Below are 15,815 nucleotides of genomic sequence, written 5' to 3' on the forward strand. Positions count from 1 at the left end.
CAGATTTGCTCTAATATCTCCTCGGAAGGGCAGCACCCACCATCGGTGTAGCTTTCCCTCAACACTGCTCTTCGGCCCAGGAGATCTTTGCAATTACAGCCAGGACAGTCCATATCACCACGGATAATAAGCCCTTGTGCATTACCTGCAGAAGCCGCCTGTTGCATGAACTGAATCCTGCGCACAATGGAAGTGGCTCTGTTCTGACTGGTTGTTATCAGATGAATCTATTTTTAGCAGGCATTCTATTACCCGAGTCAATTGAAGGAAACTATTCTGGTTGGGGAGGAGTTATTGGCGGAAGAGAGGGGGCAGGAGTTTAGGGTGGAGCAGAGCAGAAATTACAAGAACAATATATGTCAAAAGTGATTAAAAAATTGCTGGCAAATAGTACATGTTGCTGACTTCTATTTCACCCTGATGTTGCTTCCTTATCAGATTCACGTGTATAGTTTAATTTACCCAAATCTGCTTCAAGGTTAAATGTTTCCAGCTGCTGGGTGCACCTGGCAGCTATTCATGATCAGATACCAAATTCGGGCCCGTGCAAACACATAACCCCAGCTCACGGACAGCGCACACAAATACTGCAGGCAATTCAATGCGCCTTCTTAGACAGCGTGTTTGGGTTGAAGACGACTCGTTTCCACTGCTGTATTAGGTGCTGAAATGGCTAACGGGGCCAAATAGGAACAGCAGACCTTTCACCAGATGGGGCTGGAAATGGCCAAGGGATGGACTCATGGGCAAGGTTAGTGTGTGACTTTCTTTGCCCACCCGGGGCTTCCGTGCAAGGCCTCAACGCGCCCAATACTCTGCGCAGTCACAGACACAGGTTCCCAGGGGAGAGCTCTGTACACACTTGGTGTGACGCACCCTCACCTCTCAGAAGCAGCAGAAATATAAAGTGACTGACCTACGCGTCAGCTGCTTGCCACTCACCACGGCGAGTCTTCACAGTTGCCTTGTGTGTCCTTCTGCAGTCAACGAAAACACCTGCTGCCTACAGCTGTAAAATATCAATACATTCCTTAACAATGCATTAATTTACAAATGTTTTTGAGGTCACAGCGACAAAAGAAAAATGTGCAGTATCACAGTGCATGATAATCCACTGACAAGATTTGAATTATAGAGACAGTCATATTTGGTTCTACTTTCTACTATGTCAAATGAGTAACACAAGTGACTGAGGAAGATGTTCAACTCCAATGTACATGTGATTGCAGAAGGATATCCCCAATATTACTTGTTATTTATTTCGCTGATGAAGCGAAATAAACTTTGTACATAGACTTTGTACAATTTAAAGAAATATTTTTTAAGTGATATCTGCATCCCATTTTGTTCGTCCGGCTTCCTTGATATGTTAAACCTATTAGAATCGGAGGGAACTGGATCAGTTATGGGGAACTCACCTGTAATAACGCTGTTGTCTGACGTCTCAAGGATTCATGGTTATCATTTATTTGAGCTAGCAAAAAACAATCTGCTGGAGGGACTTCATGGGTCAAGCAGCATGTGTGGAGGGAAATGGACGTGACATTTTGGGTTGGGACCATTCTTTGGACTTTAGGAATGCAAGAGGCTGCAGAGAGGGGTGGATTCAGCCTGGTCCATCACGAGAACAACCCACCCAACATCAAAAGCACCCGCATAGGCCCTGCCCCAGAGAGGCCTTGACCCCTTCTCACTGCTGCCACTGGGTAGGAGGTACAGACGTCCACAGTCCAACACCACCAGGTTCAGGAACAGCTCATTGATGCAATTATAAAGAAAGCCTATCAATTATAAAGAAAGCCACATCCTTAGAAAATGGAGAAGGATCGGTATATCGACGAATACTCTCTTGAACTTCTAGAGCTGGACAGTAGAGAAATCACTGACTGCTTACATCACAGCCTGGTTCAGCAACTTGAACACCCAGGAACAAAGGAGATTGCAAAAAGTGGTGAACACTGCCCCGTCCCATCACGGGTACCGACTTCCTCACCATCGAAGGGATCAATAAGAGGTGCTGCATCCAAAAGGCAGCCAATACCATTAAGGACCCACACCACCCTGGCCATGCTGTCATTTCACTCCTGCCATTGGGAAGTTGATAGAAAAGTCTGAAAATGGTAACATCCAGGTTCAGGAACAGCTTTTTCCCAACAACCATCATCAGACTATTGAATACTACAAACTGCCTGGGTTGCACGAGGAAATTTGGCCTTTCTTTTGTATTAACACTATGTTGGGTTTACACACAAAAAATGAATGCTGGAGTAACTCAATGGGTCAGGCAGCATCTCTAGAGAACATAGATAGGTGATGTTTCGGGTTGGGACCCTTCTTCAGATTTTAATGTCTGAAGAAGGGTCTCGACCAGAAACGTCACCTGTCCATGTCCTCCAGCAATGCTGCCTGGCCTGCTGAGTTACTCCAGCGCTTTGCATGGAATAAGGTTTACTGACCAGTAGTTGGTGCTTTGGCATGTTGTATCCAGGAAACATTAGCAGCTCAACTGATTGGGAGCACACCATCTCAGGAAGTCCATTTGCTTGCCAGTCAGCAGTTTGACATCTACAATACACAATCGGACAAAGGCAATCACAGCGAGTCCAAAACAATTTTTAGTGAAAAGAATACATTGGCAAACTGGCCCGAGAAACAAAAATTCAGAAACTGCTCAAAAGGCCAAAGCTATTGATACGTGAACAGGTGCGGGGAATCTGGAATCAAAGGTCATTTTATTGGCTTCTGCTTTATATTTGATCAACCTCCAACAGACATAATGTGCACATGGAGGTAGTTCATGAATTTCATGAAAGATAATGAGGTTTTCCACCACAATCTGGGAACATTCTAAGCAAGCAAATTATAGGCAATGCTCAAACCACAATGACCTGACTTAATCTCTCGCTGAATACTAAAATGTTTATTTCAGCTCATTGAACTATCATTCACATACATGAGATATACTAGTTTGAAGAGCTGAATTGCAAAAACCTTTACATTCTTTTCAATTTAATTTACCTATTCTGTAAAAATGATTTGAAGAAACATTGAACAGTTCGGGCAGCATGGTGACGCAACCTTACAGCGCCTGGGTTCGATCCTGACTATAGGTACTGTCTGTACGTTCTCCCTGTGAATGTGTGCAGTATCACCGGGTGCTCTGGTTTCCTCCCACACTCCAAAGATGTAGGCTAATTGGTTTCAGATGGAAGGATTAACGGATATACAAAAAGTATTTCCCATTTCAGGCTGGTAGCACGTCATTCTTAAAAAAAAACCATTTATTTATTGATTTGTTTATTTTTAGTTTTGTTAGAACAATTTCAAAAAAAAAAGACAGGAAGGTACATTTTAACATTTTTAACGGCAGGGGTGCTGAGGAAGAGGATTTCATAGTTATCTAAATCAACAGTAGAGGAACCAACGAGAGAGCAGGCTATTCTAGACTGGGTATTGAGTAATGAGGAAGGGTTAGGTAGCAATGTAATTCTTGGGCAAGAAAAAAACATTAGGATTGACATTTTATTGAAACAATGGTTCTGAACTTAAAGAAAGGTTTTGAGGGTATGAGACGTGAATTGGCCAAGATTGACTGGCAATTAATTCGAATAGGGTTGACGGTGGATATGCCATGGAACGACATGTAAAGGCTGCATGGATGAACGTCAAAAATTGTTCATACCAGTTTGGAAAAAGAATAAATCAGGGAAGGTAGTACATCAATGGATAACAAGGGAAATCAGGGATAGTATCAAAGCGAAGGATGATGCGTACAAATTAGCCAGAAAAAGCAGCATACCGTAGGACTGGGAGAAATTCAAAGACCAGCAGAGGAGGACAAAGGGCTTAATTAGGAAAGGAAAAATAGATTATGAAAGAAAACTGGCAGGGAACATAAAAACTGACTGCAAAAGTTTTTATAGATATGTGAAAAGAAAAGAGATTAAAAAACAAATGAACAGTAGAAACAGGTGAGTTGATCAAACAAGGATATGGCGGACCAATTGAATAACTACTTGGTTCCGTCTTCACTAAGGAAGTAATTTGCCCGAAATAGCACCCAAAGGAGTTACATTGAGTGAAATCCAGGTTCGGGGAAGTGGTTTTGAGTAAACTGTGTTCAAGGCCATAAATCCCCAGGGCCAGATAGGCTGAAGAACTTCAGGATAAAAGGAGACCATAATAATTTTGAAACTCTTTGATCTGGAGGTTTTGTCAGTAACCCCACTTTTTAAGAAGGGAGGGAGAGACGTGGGAAATTACAGACCAGTGGTTATTTTTTTGGGGAAACTCTAGATGCCCACATAAGAGATTAGTCATTTCAAGCATGTGGATAGAGATGTGGCAAACAGGAAGCAGTGTCTCGGTCATTTCATGTGATACACGAATCTTATCTTCACTATGGGGACCTGTTATCTTTTTCCAGAATTTAAGTATCAAACTTAAAGCACAAGTTTTTTCGCAGATTGGATTAAACTGGCGTAGGTCAAAGAGCAGCGTCTTTTGAAATAGGCGTTAGATTAGCGCAGCCCTCTGACATTACAATATATATTATAGTTTGAAGGCAATATCTGTTTGCTGACCTAAACTGGGGGGAGTGTTTTGAGGAGGAAAATAATATTGAATATGTTTAGAAACATAGAAAATAGGTGCAGGACAGGGAAAGGCCATTCGGCCCTTCGAGATGCAGCCTGCACCGCCATTCAGGCATGATCATGGCTGATCATGGTATCCAACTTTCAGTATCCCGTACCTGCAGTTGTCTCTCCACACCTGGAGTATTGCGTACAGTTTTGGTCTCCCTTTAGCCATAGAGGGAGTGCAAGGGCCACTGATTTAACTCGCTGTCTTTAAAGACTGGATAGACTTGGTTTATACTCCAATGAACTGAGAGGGCCTAGAAACTACCTTCTTAAGGGGTGGGCAGGAGAGTTCCAGAGATCCAGGACAAGGGGTCACCACTCTCGAGATGTGTGAACTTTTTTCAAAAAGTGAATCTCTGGAACTTCTCATAGTTTGGTTCATTGGCTAAAGGAGTTTTCCCCTCTATCCTGATCATATTGAATGGCGGTGCAGGGTCGAAGGGCTGAATGGCCTACTCCTGCACCTATTTGCTATGTTTCTATGTTTCTATAAACTATTAACTAGATAGGAAAGAAAAATGAAAAGAAGAGAAAAAAAAGGGGGAAAAAAACAGAACTAGAAAAGGTAAAAAGAAGCGGAGATATAACTACCCTTCCGTAAGCCCCTCACCCAACACTACCACCCTTGTTCTGGACTTCCCCAACATCGGGAACAATGTTCCTGCATCTAGCCTGTCCAACCCCTTACCAGAATTTTGTAAGTTTCTATAAGATCCCCCCTCTAGAAGTGTCTCGGTCTCACTATGGGGACTGTTATCTTTTTCCAGAATTTAAGTATCAGTTTTTTCGCAGTTATTAAACCGTAGTCAAGGCAGCGTCTTTGAAATATCGTTAGATTAGCGCAGCCCTCTGACATTCCTAGCGGAGTTTTAAAAAATAATATTGAATATAGAAAGTACCTGCCTTCACCCCTGATCCCTTTAGCCACGCCACATCTAACTCGTCTTAAATATCCATGAACTGGCCTCAACTACCTTCTGTGGCTTCAGAGATGTGAAAAAAGTAAGTCCTCCTGTGACACTTCCCCACATCGGGGAATAGCCTGTCCAACCCCCTAAGAATTTTGTAAGTTTCTATAAGATCCCCCCTCAATCTTCTAAATTCTAGCGAGTACAAGCCGAGTCTATCCAGTCTTTCTTCATATGAAAGTCCTGACATCCCAGGAATCAGTCTGGTGAACCTTCTCTGCACTCCCTCTATGGCAATAATGTCCTTCTTCAGATTTGGAGACCAAAACTGTACGCAATACTCCAGGTGTGGTCTCACCAAGACCCTGTACAACTGTAGTAGAACCTCCCTGCTCCTATACTCAAATCCTTTTGCTATGAATGCTAACATACCATTCGAATATTTCCATCCTGACGTTTTGTATTTTTATACAGGATACAAAAGTATGTTAGGGTGGCTTCTTGAGATTGACATTTATCACAAAGAAGAGAAACAGTTGGGAAGATCTTGTTCAATTTGGTCTTTGAGTAGTATAACCTATGCAATACTTTAAATTGTATCAGGCAATGCCTGGCATTTAAAGAACAGTAATGTACGTATTATAGGCTTTCATCCCATATATCTCTCGAAATGGGTTGACCCAGCTCGTCCTCCCATACTTGCCTGTAAATCTCAGAAGGTGGAGTGTTAATATTTAGAAGGGTATTATAAATGTAAGATATCAACTTGCTCGGCATGTCTATTCAAACATTCATCTAGTATATCAGGACCCATAAGAGAACAATCTTGTGTATATGTTTTCATGTAATCTCGAAGTTGGAGATATCTAAAACAATTATTGGCTTTCAAATCATATTTCTCCTGCTGTTCTTGAAAAGAGGAGAGAGTCCCCTTCTGATAGAGGTCTCCCACAGTATTGATTCCTTAATTCACCATTGAGCAAACACCACATCTAAAGTAGACGGTTTAAAAGAGGGATTATTTGCAACATTTGTGAGGTTTAAAAGAGGGATTATTTGCATTGGGAAGAAGGAGAGACGTGTTTCTCAATTTAAGTCAGCACGTCATTTTTCCCCTCACAAATGTTGTCAACTTTTAAGCCACGTAATAGTGCTCAGAATAAATACATTGGAAATTCAAGATCCTTTGTAGATCCCAAAGTGCTGTTTTTTATCTCAAAACAAAGAATGGCAGATGCCGGCTTATATCAAAGATAGACACAAAGCGTTGGAGTAACTCAGTGGATCAGGCAGCATCTCTGGAGTAAAAGGCGGGTGATGTTTCGGGTCGTGACCCTTCTTCTCAGATCTTTTTTCCCCCCGAGCTGCTGCCTGACCCGCTGAGTTACTCAAGCACTGAGACTATCTTTACTATTTTTACTTTGCAGTGCCTCTTAATGGCAGGAGATGGCAGCATGGTTCTTGATAAGCTATTGATTGCATAGATCTCCCCCTTTACTGATAAAACATTGTCCCTCCTGAACACCTTAAGCAATTTTAGTTTCAACTTTTTTACATTCTTGACATTCGACTGTCCTTTAATTGTATATTTCAGATTTTCATCTCATTTCAAGATACATACCCTATTAAATAATTCGCATGGGGAGATGATAGATGTTATATTCACAACATTTAATAGGTTTTCCAATGAGCCCATATTAAAGGTCACGGGCCAAGTGCTGGTAGATGGGATCAGTATGGGTCAGAACTTGATGGCCAGCATGCACAGGGTGGGCTATCGGCATAATCATGTGTTCTGATCACATCTCTCAGCTCTTTCACTATTGAGGACACTCTTTCGCTAGTGTCCTCATCCCACACCAAAACCGTGCCATCTTCCACTGTTCTTCTCAGAGTGCTTTATCTCTGCAAACTCAACTGCAGCTCATCATCACTTCGAACTTCTTACTCTCCATCTACCACCCCGTGACGGTCTGCTTCGACAGCTCTGGTTATCTCTTCCGCCCAGCTCCCTTATCTAACCATCAGAAACAATGATGAGGCAGAGCACAAGAAGGCGATCGAAGGCTTAGCAACCTGGTGTCAAGATAGGAATGTTTCCTTCAAAGTCAAGCAAATGAAGAAGCAGGAAAGGGGTTGATGAACACACCCTAGACCGACCGCATCAATAGTGCTGAAGTGGAGATGACCAAGAGCTTCAATTATTCTGAGCATAAATATCACCAATAATCACTGAATCCAACCACACTGACACTGTGGTCACAAAAGCACTTCCCGATAAGGCTAAGGAAATTCAGCTCTTATCAATTTCTAAGAAACACCATAGAAAGCTTTCTGTCCAGATGCATCATTACTTGGTTTGGCCCATGACCACAAGATGCATCATGCAAACCATTCTCTCCACCCTCCACAAATCCAACGCCATCTACAATTTTCGCTGCCTCAAGAAAACAGCCAACATATAAGGATCAATGACACCCTGGTCATTCTCTCTTAGAATAGAATAGAATAGAATAGAATAGAAAATAATAGAATAGTTTTTTATTGTCATTGTAACATGAACCATGTACAACAAAATTAAAAAATGTCGGCCAGTCAGTGCACCATTCAAACATTTCTAAAAGCTAACGATACATACAAGGTAAAATATTAGAATCTTCTCTCCCACCAGCTGGCAGAAGAAACAAAAGCTTGAAAGCATGTACCACAAGGATCAGTGACAATTCTTCCCCGCTGTTGTCTGACTATTGATCACATCCTCTTGAAGCTAAGGATGTTGTGCCATTCCTCCAATCTATCTCATAGTGGATCAAGCATATTTTTATCTGCACTTCTCTGCAGCTGGAACACTATATTCTGCACATTGTTTATTTTCTCTTTGCACTACCCGTTGTGTTTGTGTATGGAATGTGTGAGAAAGAACTGCAGATGCTGGTTTATATCGAAGGTAGACACAAAATGCTGGAGTAACTCAGTGGGACAGGCAGCATCTCTGGAGAGAAGGAATGAATGACTTTTCGGGTCGAGACGCTTCTTCAGACTATGGTTTGATTGCACTCATCTATAAAATGATGAGCACATTGGACAGCACGCAAAACAAAGATTTCCACTGTATCTCTGCACACATGACAACAAGAAACCAATACCAATAATGCTGGTCGGTCTCCTAGTTGTGTGGGATCATCTCCTTAAGTAAGCACTGCATTCCACATTCTGACTTTTCTTCCTCATTGCCCACCAACTCCTCCCCATGAACCAAACCCAAGTCTCTCATAGAACTATTCCCCCATCCTTTCTGCTTTTAACACTGATTGCATTCTCATTCCTTGGGACACATTCTGTCCACAATGCAAGGTACAACTGTAGCAGGACATCTTTACTTTGGTACTCAAATCCTCTTGTGACAAAGGCCACTATTTAATTTGCCTCCCTAGTCACCTGCTGTACCTGCATGTTAGCATTCAATTCAATAACTTGTGCACAAGGACGGTTGATTCTTTGTAACATCAACATTTCCCAATCTCTTACTGGTTCTAGTATAGCAGATAATGTCACATATTTTTCACGTTCCACACCATCCTCACTCACTCAACTTCTTCATATTCCCTTGAAACATCCTTACATCCCCATCACTACTCACAACCCCTGGCACCGAGGGGGCCAACCAACAGCCACTGGACAAGGCAAGAGGCGCAGACAACTGTCCCCCCCCCCCGCCCCCCCCCCCCCCCCCCCCCCAGGAACTGGAGCCGAGCCAGAGCTAGAGCCCCCCCCCCCCCCCCCCCCCCCCCCGGCGCCCCGCCAGCCCAGGGCCACCCAGACACCTCCGGCAGCCCCCGGACAGGGACGGGACACCCGGGAGGGGACAGGGACGGCCCAGCAGCAACTCAACAGCGCCCGTAGCGCCAGAGACCCGGGCCCGACCATGACCACGGACGAAACACAAGCCTGCACACACGCAGCAACACAGCTACCGAGAATGCTTATAGCGAGTGACCTATGACCTGGGCATGTGCAGTCGGAATACCAAACTCACTTATAGGAGGTACTGGATATCTTACAAAACATTTAGATAGGTAAATCCCTGGGATTTGATCAAAGTGTATCCTATATATAAAAAATGTTTTTGTTATATAAAAATAATGGCAAAACCCTGATTTGGACTGATCCAGGATGGGGCGGAATCTGCCTACAGACAGGAAATGACACAGCTGGTGTCCTGGTGCCTTCGTAACAACCTGGAGCTCAATGCTCTTAAGACAGTGGAACTGATAGTAGACTTTAGGAGAGATCCCCCTCCCCTCTGCTCACTCACCATCAACAACACCACAGTCACATCTGTGGACTCTTTTAAGTTTATAGTATAGTATAGTATATCTTTATTGTCATTTTCCTGAGTACTCACATACCCAGAGGAAACAAAAAAATGTTGCTCAACCAGTGTCCATTCAGTGTGCAGTAAAAAATAAATAGAAATAAAAATACATATATCATGAACAAATTAAACACTCTACTCTCTACTAAACATCAACAGGCGTTCCGATCGGCAGCGGCACGACAGTGGCTCTGCTGCAGTGTGTCCAGGTTGGTGGTTGGTGCGCGATACTTTGGCAGGGGGCAAAGTCCGTTTATCAGTCTTATAGCCTGCGGGAAGAAGCTGAGGAGCATCCTGCTGGTTTTGCAGCTAATGCTAAACCAGTTCATTGGAACCATCATCTCCAAGGATCTTAAATGGGGGGCCACCATCAACTCCAATCAAAAAGGCACAACAGAGGATGTACTTCATGCGGCAGCTGAGGATACACAATCTGCCACAGGCGATGATGGTCCAATTCTATACGGCCATTGTAGAGTCTGTCCTCACCTTCACCATCATGGTCTGGTTTGGCTCAGCCACCAAGCACGACATCCGGAGGCTGCAGCGAATCATTCAATCAGCTGAGAAGGTTGTAAGCTGCAACCTTCCCCCCTTTGACGAACTGTACACTGCAAGGGCCAGGAAGCGAGGGGGTAAGATCATCTCTGACCTCTCTCACCCTGGCCGCAAACTCTTTGAAGCACTTCCCTCTGGAAGGCGATTCCAGGCATAAAAACTGTATTTTTTCCCACAAGTAGTAGCTCTACTCAATAGCCAAAAGTCTGTAGCCTCCTTTTGCTCTGGTATTTTATTTAATTCACATGTTTAAACTATTGTTTATTGTATGTCGTGTGTTATTTTCCAGCGGAGCACCAAGGCAAATTCCTTGTATGTGTACATCCTTGGCCAATAAACTTATTAATTAACTTAATAAAAACTTCAATATCGCCAATAGCAAAATGAAAGCTTCATTAAACAATGTACTGAACAAGAGTTGTCAATTGTGGATTGTTTGCCATGGATTTTTAATCACAGCCCACAAGCTGGAATATTTGTACTTCTAGGCTTGTTTATTCCTTTGTGTTTCGGCTAGTTTCCAGCTTCAACACCCAAGCTCATTAAAAACGTTGCCCATGTCCAAGTCTTATTCACTTATGAGCCTCTCCCGACACCCACACAGCCCCTGGCCCCATGCATAGATTGGCTCAAACTACTTCGTTCAGAAATCTGGAGAGTGAATAAATAAAGGTCAATACATTATGAAAGGCAAAATTTCAAATGAAGACACAAAGATTTTGTCTGGAGAAGGGTCCCAACCCGAAACGTCACCTACCCATGTTCTCTAGGGATGCTGCCTGACTTGCTGAGTTGCTCCAGCACTTTGTGTCTTTTTTTTTTGTAAACAAGCATCTGCAGTTCCTTGTTTCTAAAGTTTCAAATGAGCTTTGATAAAAATAGAAACAGCATTGCCTCTCCCAGGGAAGAGCTGAAGTAATGGCCGTCTGTCTAATTTAAGAGTGGCACAAGGAACTGCAGAGTGAAGAAGGGTCCTGACCTGAAACAATGCCTATCCATTTCTCCAGAGATGTTGCTTGGCCCGCTGAGTTAACTGTAGCTGCTCCAGCACGTTGTGTCTTTTTTTTTAAGATAATAGTGAATGCCACAAAAACTGCTTTAAGCAGTCAGTGGTGAGAATTTGGGGACTTGCTTGCTGAGGGAATAGGCAAGGTGAATACCCCAGAGATGTTAAACGGGGTCTCTAGTTCATAGGTGGAAAAAAAAAGAAAACTGAGTTATTACGTTACACTGGGAGACTCAATTAGGGGCATAAATAGCAGATTGGGCATATTCTGTGCCATTACTCACTATTAAGTATTTTTTGCATTGGTGAATCTTTCCCCAATGCTTCATTTTCACACACTCCCCCGTACAGTCCACAATCCTTCAACATTATCTCACATTGCCCTTCCCTGTTAACTATTCTCGAAGGAGGGATAGGTGATTTACACACATTTGAACAGGGACTTTCGTTGTACAAGTACAGTACTTTCATCAGAGATTGTGGAGCAGATAAACGGCCTGGGCCCTGTGCTTCTCACGGCCGGAGAACGATACAAACCCTGACAAAAGACATTGCGCGCCCACTTTATCCCAAGTGTTACAACTGAGTTGCAACTTCCCCTCGCTATGGGCTTGGGTGGGTTTGTGTATTTAGGACGCGACTCTTACACACACATTCGATTGTTTTTAAAAAAATCAAACATGGAACAAAATTAGATACATAAATATATAGTTATCATCAACTCTATGTGCGCGGGCTAATGCAATCTGATTTTTTTTTTAATGTAAATTTGTCCAATCTGTCCAAACAATTGAAAGCCTGTAATACTGGGTGCATGATTGGTAATATTTTAGTGAATCATATTATGTATGCAGATGATCTTGTGGTCTTTAGTCCATCTAGCGATGGTCTCCAGCAGCTCCTTACTATATGTTCTGTGTACGGTGTGGAACTTGATATTAAATATAATGCTAGTAAGAGTGCTGTTATGATCTGTAGAACCAAAGAGGATAAATGTCTAAAATTTCCTGATTTTAAATTGTCTGACAATAATCTTAGTGTCTGTAATAAGGTAAAATATCTAGGGCATTTTATTACAGAACAAATGACAGATGATGAGGATATTTAAAGGCAATGGCGTATATGCTGTATGTACAGGCAAATATTCTCTTGCGTAAATTTGGTGCGTGTACAGATGTGGTGAAGATGTCGCTGTTTAGAGCATATTGCACACCACTCTACACTGCGCACCTGTGGTCGAACTATGGAAAGACAAGTTTTCAGAGACTAAAGGTGGCATATAACAATGCCATGAGAACACTGCTAAGGAAACCTAGATGGTGCAGTGCTAGTAACATGTTTGTGGCTGCAGAAGTCAGTACTTTAGAAGCTATCCAAAGAAATCATATGTATAAATTCATTTGCAGGATAAATGACTTTAAAAATGTAATTATTGTTGCCTTGTCAAACATATTTGCCTAGCACTACACGCTACGAATCCCAGCTGTGGAGACACTGGTATCGTTGTAGGACATTGATCATTCATTTAATCTGGATTTTTAATTCATGTATTGTGTTTTTTTTTTAAATATATAATTTAGGATGTTTTTATAAGTGATATACTAAGATTTTATATGTACTATAATATTTTTTAATATGCAATACATTTTAATATAATGTTGCCCCTTGTCTACACCTCGAGTCCGTAATACAGTTTATTATTATTATTAAATATCCTATAACAGCTAACACACGTTTGAATTGGTTCCAGAAAGCTTTGACATATTCAGTATGGCCTTAGGCGATTTAAATTTCTGCACCAGCTCTGAAATTTTGCATTGGTTGCCCAGATTAAACACAGAACGGATGCGTTTAAAATGCATTGCAAACAGCTCAATGGTAGACGCAAAAGATAAGACAGCATCTCAAGAGAAAAGGAACAGATGACTTTTCGGAGGTAGACACAAAATGCTGGAGTAGCTCAGCGGGTCAGGCAGCATCTCTGGAGAAGGAATGGGTGACGTTTCGGGTCGAGACCCTAGACTCATCCTCCCCCCAACTATTGGAATATCCAGTTTAATGCCAATGTTTACAGCCAACACCCCCCCTCCCTCTCTACCAGGGGCGGATTAAGGCTCACTGGTGCCCTAAGCACTGACCAATCTTGGTGCCCCCCTCCTTTCCACACTGATCCAGTCCATTTTAGTTGTTGACATGTCTGACCAGATATACAATGCAGGTTGCAGCAGTACAAAAATGTATTCATATGATAACACAATATACTGTACAAACTAAGCCAAGCTTGGGCTACATAAAGTTCTACAAAAATGCAATACAACATCAATTTTAATATTTCACAAGTTAAATGTATCAAAGTTCCAATATTCATGACCTGAAAGGCATTTTTCTACATTTCATTTTCGCAAAATCACTGATAACATCCTCGAAATTAATACTTCTCAGAATCTGCTTGAATTATTAATATACACATTGAGTCGAGTCTTTCTTGAAGCATAACTGATCTATTTGGGTTTTTTATACGTTTCAGTTGTGAGAAAGACCTCTCTGTTGTGCAGTTGGTGACCATTAATGTTAAAAATATTCTTAAGGCAATTTCAACATTTGGAAAGGCACTCTCTAGTTTGTCTTCTGTAATTGTGCTGTAAAGTTCCATGTGAGTGAAAGATGTTTTCTTGGTTGTTTTAAACTTATGAAGAACATATGAATGGAACTGCTGAAGCTCTGTAGAGAAAGTGTTGTTCATGTCATCTGGATAAGCATCAATGAGTGTCTGACAAGTCTTTGAGTACCTTTCACTTTCTGATCATTGGGAATTAGCACCTTGTTGGGTGGCATTAGGGACATCTGTCAGACAAGAGAATCTGTCTGCTATTTCAGTGACACCTTTCGTCTCCTCATTTCCGTTTCTAACTTTTCAACAATTACATAAAAAGTGGAGATAAGGATTTTTTTTTACAAATCTTCATTCGTTTTTTTTTCTTTTCACCCTTTTCCCAACTTTGTGGTGCCCCCTTTGGCCCTGGTGCCCTAAACACGTGCTTAGTCTGCTTAATGGTTAATCCACCCCTGCTCTCTACCCATTTGCGCATCTTACTGCCGAGAGATGGTAATTAGTCTGCAGGGAGATGGACAACGGCGGCTGCGATCCGCTGTGTTTGAGCAACCAGGAAAAGCACAGGCAGCAGAGAGGGAGGGGAGGGGAGGGGGAGAGAGAGAGATGGAGACACAAGGAAAGAGCTGCAGTTGCCGGAATCTTGAGCAAAGCACAAGGTGCCGGAGGAGATGAGTGGGTCTGTGGAGGGAATGGACAGACGGACCCAGAGGATGGGGAGGTGCAGACCCACACGGCAAACCTGAAATCTGTTCGTATAACGATGGCAAACACAACAACAACAACAACAACAACACTGATAAATAACCCACCGCCCGCAGGAATGGAGTCTGGCTCCAGGAACAACAATGGATCTCCTACGGTTCCGACCGAAACACATGCGATGTACGTTACTGAGCCATTCCCTCACTCTGTTCAATTTAAGATTCTTCCTGGGCAATTCGCCGCAAGATATGGTTTTGTCTCTCCCCGTCTGTCTCTCTCTCTGAATCTCTCCCCCTCTCTCCCTCCCCTCTCTCTCTCTCTCTGTCTCTCTCCTGCCCCCTCTCTCTCTGACTCTCTTGTATCTCTCTCTCTTTGCCCCCCCCTCTAGTCTCTCTGTATCTACCTATGTATGTATATCTCTCTCTATCTTCTCTCTCTCTCTCTCTCTCTGCACACACACACACACACACACTCTGCTTGAACTCTCCCTGCCTCTCTCCCTCTACATCTCCCTCCTTCTGTCTCTGGCCCAGGAAAGTGGTCTCAATGACGAGGAAATCCCTCCCTCTGAGTTGAGCTCACAGACCCTCCCTCCCTCTTCTCTTGAATCTGCCCCTCTCTGGATCTTTATCTCTGCAAGCCGCTCCCTGCTCTCTCTGCTCTCTCTCCCTCCCTCCCTCCCCAGCCAGCCCTCGCCTCTTCTATCTGCATTTGACGGGACAAATCAACTCTCTGCCTCTCCAGAACTTATAAAGGCCCTATCAACTCTGACTCTCTCTCTTTAACTTTTCTCCCCTTCCAAGCCGGCCTCTCTCTCTCTCTCTTCGCAACTCCCTCGAGTTCCCCGATTCTGTCTCAATGCCACCCTTAACGAAAGTTCTCAAAACTCTGCCCCTCTCATTCCCGCTCTCTCTCTCAACGCCCTTCCCTCAATTGTCTCTCCCTCCCTCTCCCCTGCCTCTCTTACTGCCCCTCTCTCTCTCCTCCTCGCCGCCCCCCTGCCCCTCTC

At 43.0% G+C, this 15,815-nt stretch overlaps 1 protein-coding gene across 4 annotated transcripts in view; it reads right to left on the reverse strand.

Moving 5' to 3' along the window:
• LOC129700843 (monocarboxylate transporter 13-like) overlaps positions 1 to 15,815 on the reverse strand; it is a 33,111-nt gene that overhangs the window by 16,098 nt on the left and 1,198 nt on the right. Inside the window, exons 2-3 of one of the 4 annotated variants that reach the window (XM_055641598.1) lie at positions 2,457 to 2,565; positions 943 to 1,009 (exon numbers count right to left, since the gene is read on the reverse strand). The gene's annotated coding sequence lies outside the window, so the exon portion shown is untranslated. Of the gene's footprint in view, positions 1 to 145; positions 830 to 916; positions 1,010 to 2,456; positions 2,566 to 15,815 lie in introns of those variants that run through there. The other 3 variants (XM_055641596.1, XM_055641599.1, XM_055641597.1) reach the window with 3 other exon arrangements.

This window comes from Leucoraja erinacea, chromosome 10, assembly GCF_028641065.1.
Source record: "Leucoraja erinacea ecotype New England chromosome 10, Leri_hhj_1, whole genome shotgun sequence".
Lineage (NCBI taxonomy): Eukaryota > Metazoa > Chordata > Chondrichthyes > Rajiformes > Rajidae > Leucoraja > Leucoraja erinaceus.